The sequence below is a fragment of the Camponotus floridanus genome, unplaced genomic scaffold (assembly GCF_003227725.1).
Source record: "Camponotus floridanus strain SB8 unplaced genomic scaffold, Cflo_v7.5 scaffold38, whole genome shotgun sequence".
In the NCBI taxonomy this organism is placed as follows: domain Eukaryota; kingdom Metazoa; phylum Arthropoda; class Insecta; order Hymenoptera; family Formicidae; genus Camponotus; species Camponotus floridanus.
This window is the reverse complement of record NW_020229525.1, coordinates 233,251-237,820: the sequence shown is the minus strand read 5'-3', so window position 1 is coordinate 237,820 and position 4,570 is coordinate 233,251. Positions and strand designations below refer to the sequence as shown.

At 46.7% G+C, this 4,570-nt stretch overlaps 1 protein-coding gene across 1 annotated transcript in view; it reads left to right on the top strand.

Annotated features, from left to right (window-relative positions):
• Positions 1-4,570, top strand: part of LOC105253425 (ankyrin repeat and BTB/POZ domain-containing protein BTBD11) — a 68,858-nt gene that overhangs the window by 29,949 nt on the left and 34,339 nt on the right. The gene's annotated exons all lie outside the window — the stretch shown is intronic.

Genomic DNA, 4,570 nt, shown 5'->3' with positions numbered 1-4,570 from the left:
AGGCGGAATCACGGGTGAGGCGGCGGGCGGGGCGCGGGACCGGGGGGCGGCGGGAGGAGGGGGCAGCGGCGGCCGCGGGGTGAGGGTAACGGGCCGCCGGGCGAGAGCGGGCGAGGGGGCGCGCGCGACGGGGGAGCGAGCGCGGAGAGGGGGAAGGAGAGACCCGAGAACGAACGAACGACCGACCGAGCGAGCGACGTAGCGGCTTCGCGCGCGCGGTCGCCCGAGGGTGGGGGGAGACTGCGCTAGCTCAGGATCGGCCCGAGCGACCGAGCGGGCCCCGAGGATCCCTCTTTCCTCGCCTCTTTCCTCGCCTCCGCGCCCGAGATTGGCCTATTCGCCTATTTCTCGGATTCTACGATTTTGAAAGACGATGGATCCTTTAGGATTCGTTGCGAGAATCTTTCCGAGACTCTCCATTGGCTGGCCGTTTTTGGCGGACGTAAGCGAAGCGTTCTTCCCGACTTAAAGCGGATAGACCGAGATGCGCGAGCCGAGCCGACGAGAAGACGAAACGTCGCCGTCTGGCGTTAAATTCTCTGCCGCGTTATTCGAGGATGTTTAAGGATCGATGACACGAGAAAAGCGTGTATACGATCCTAACGCGATCAAACTCTCGAAAGCGTAGAATCTCGCATAGTTTGTCGAAATTCCGTGGAAACGCGCGCTCGCGCGTCCTTTGGACTTGTACTTTCACTCGGGCTTCCATTTTCTGTTATTTTCGGTCCGCCGAACGCGCTCGTTCCTCTCGCGCGTAATAAAACGCACAAAGGGGCCGCTCTCCCATCCATCTCGCGTCTTGATTTCCACGCCGCCCTGAGAGAGAGAGAGATCCGAGATTCGTCCGTTTTGTAATTTCCAAGCGTCTGCGTTCGCAGGTATATCGCGAATTTTATCGGGCCGTATTCTCTCGTCTCGTCTCGTCTCGTCTCGCTCGCCGGACGCGTCTAACAATCGACGCGAGACGGACGATCCGCGCGAATAACGTGCCGAGGAAGCGACGCGTTCGATACAAACAAGACTCCGCTTCGTCTGCGCTGTTTCTCTTTCATAAACGGCTGCATCTGCTTCTCGAGTGAATTAAAACGACGCGATAATGAAGCTTCGCGACGATCTACGATTTGACGTATTCAAAAAATGCCCATTTTGACAAGTCGCTGATGATTTACTTTTAGATATATAGCATTATTGCGTAAATATTTTAGATTTAAAAGTATACGCCAATCTAGGTTATTACATATTACGTCGTTTTTATATCAAACATGTTCTCGGGGGATGAAACGCGCTTGAATTTAAACGAGAATTACATGATAAATCGACACAATCTATGAAATTCCCAAGGAATTTGATCGATAACCAGAGCCCTCGTAATTTTTCGTCGATGGACGTGGCATGGGGCGCGCAAAATCGCTGCGTACGGTGCTGGTCGAGAGCACAAGAGCGAACAAGCAGGCCAGCCGCGTAGCGGGGGGAGAGGGAAGCTCGAGCGGCGGGGATGGGCTCGCGGCGGGAGAGGGGGCGGACGACGGCGAGGGAGGCGGGAGGGTGTACTGTTGATCCCGGCCGCGCGGAGGGAGGGGGGTTGGAGCGAGATCGAACGAGCGCGCGGAAGCGAGATGGCGCGACACGCCGGGCCGCGCGGCAACGTCGCGCAGCGCGCGCGGCAACGTCGGCCAGGAGGGCCCTCACGGACGCCAGGCGATCCACCGACACTCACGGGCGTGCGGAGAACGGCGGACCAGAGAAGGAAAGAATCCCGTTTTGCCGCGCTGGAGAAGATGGAAGAGACGAGGAGAGAGAGATAGATAGAGAGAGAGAGAGAGAGAGATGTGAATAAGCGAGGGGAGGGCGGAGCGGAGAGGACGAACGAGCGAAAGAGAAGGTTGTGGAAGCGAAGGCAGAGAGAAAGAAAGAGAGAGAGATGGCACGCAGGCTACGAAGTTTTCCGCCCGATCTCTCGAGATTTCAGAAAAGCGTTTGATGCATTCGGAATACATATATATATATATATATATATATATATATATATATATATATATATATATTTATACGTGTGTCGATTGCGTAGTTTTATTTGTCCGACGCATTTTTTTACGCACCCCGGGAGACGCGGGTTTCCATCACCGTCGTGGATATCGCGACGAAGCAACTTTGTCTTGAGATTACGATAATTTCCTTCACGTCGCGAAACGAGTCGCTATTGAATCGCACGAGAGGCGTTTCCGCTTCTGCGAACCGCGCAAATTACTTTTGCGCGTCGAACCCTCCTCTCGTTTGCGGCAAAGACCGAAAAGAAACCCCGGAGAATCGATGAAAATTTCAACCGGAATAAAATTTTCCCCAGTCATTTATTTATCGCGCGTCATTTATTTATCGCTCGTCGACGAAAATGAAATTAAATGTTTATCTCCTCCTACGCTGTATTCTGTATCGTCGATGAATGAAAATTCAATTGGAGCGCGCGTCGATGGCATCTAGGAATTCGAAACACTCGGTCGAACTTATAGCAGCCGAGTCCCGACAAATCCCCGTCATTAATACGCAATGAGCGAGACGTATGCGTCGTATACGTCGCGAGTACGACCGCGAGTTCTACAGCCTTTTTACGACCCCGCGCGATCGGACAATGAATAAGTTAAACAAAACAAGTTAGTAGGTCAGACGCCCCGCGCGCACTCGTGTCGACCGCGTCCGAAAGTTTCGCGCGATAGAGCGGATAAACACGCGGTTCGTTTGAGCGAGCAAAGATGGAGTCGGTCGATCTCGATAGCGCGCGAGAAAAATTCAGAGTGGTCGCGCCACGAGAGAGAGCGAGAGAGCGATAGCGAGCGCGCGAGCGAGAGAGAGAGAGAGAGAGAGAGAAAGCGATAGCGAGCGAGCGAGAGAGAGAGAGAGAGACTCCGATTTCCCCGGAGGAATCTGCGTAAGGAGATTGATTCATTTCTTCGCGCACGTTCCTACACGAAACTCGACAAGCAAACGTATGATAAGAGTGTATACGCGTTAATGCGTCATATGTACAAATATCGCATTTATTGCATGCGAGACTAAAGTATGTATATACATATGTGCATACATGTATAGAACGTTTCACGCAAAATGTTGCGAGGTTTTTTCCAAACCTTGACATATAAAAAATATTTCAGACGAAGGGTGATACAAACATAAATTTTAATTAAAATCATTTTTAAGATCAATCTCTAGTTTTTCATATGCGATTCTTTTTTTTACATAAATGGCCAAAAATTGAATAGGTAGTTTACAAGATATTTCGTATACTTTAATTCGATATAATTTTATAAAAACTAAAAAATAAAGGAAATTAATTTGTTAATTGTCTTCATATTTTTATGCGCTATTTTTTTTTAAAGCTGTTTTTTTTACAGCAAATGATTCTTATTTTTATAAAAAATAAGAATCATTTGCTGTAAAAAAAAACACAGCTTTAAAAAATTTTTATAAAAAATAAGAATCATTTGCTGTAAAAAAACACAGCTTTAAAAAAAAAGAATACAAATTCATCTTTTCCTAAAAACAGTTATGCATATGTTTTTTTACAGCAATTGATTTCCCTCGTTACTGTGCATAAAAAGTGTAGAGGCAAGATAATCGACGGATGAATTTTCTTATATATATATGTAATATAATATATGCTTTGGAGGCGGAGTGAGATCGGCGCAGTTTTCGTTTGTGTATAAACACGCGATTCCGTTACTTCCTATAGATATTTGGAAAGGGAATTTTGAACTCGCGTCGTTTTATCGATTAAACGCCGACGTACTTTAATGTCGGCGCACGTTGCACGGCGCGAATGCTTCAATGTCACGCACGGGGAATTATTCCCGTAACTGTGCAACTCTTGTGAAAAGGGCTCGAGACACTTGGAAACTGGGGGACATTCTTTTTGAAAAATTACGCGGGGAAAAAAGAGGAGCGAGAGAGAAAGAAAGAGGATATTTCCTCGTACATCTTTGAGCGTTTTTTTCGTCGTTATATTTTTTTAATGCCATCACTTATTAACGTCGCCTACATTCGCATGTATTTTATACTTTGAAATGCGTAATCTAAAAAAATGGCAAAAAGAAACAACTAATGATAAATAAATAAAAATTGTACAATTTCCTTCCATTATTTATACGAGAAATCGAAATGCATGTACGTGCATGTTAGTGCATTGTACAAATTCATAACAATGTTTCCGTTGAAATTGAGCGAAACGAATTGGCAACGGATAAATTTACCGCGTATATAACTGAATCGACGCTGCATATAATATTATAATAATATTATATAATTTCATAATACGCAATAAAATATGTATTAGCGCGTTGTACAATTTTTCCCCGGGAAAAACCTAGATTTAACGACGATCAAACAACTCGTGGCTGAAAAGAAATGAAAGAAACTATACACACACACACATACGTGTGGTATTGTGAATACATCTCGGCGCAAATAACGCAGCCAGACGTTTCTCGCACACCCACACACGTGCGCACGCACACATACATTCATGTTTTATTTCGAAACATTGCGTCGTTCGCGTAAAACACTCTGTCGCCCGAAGAAC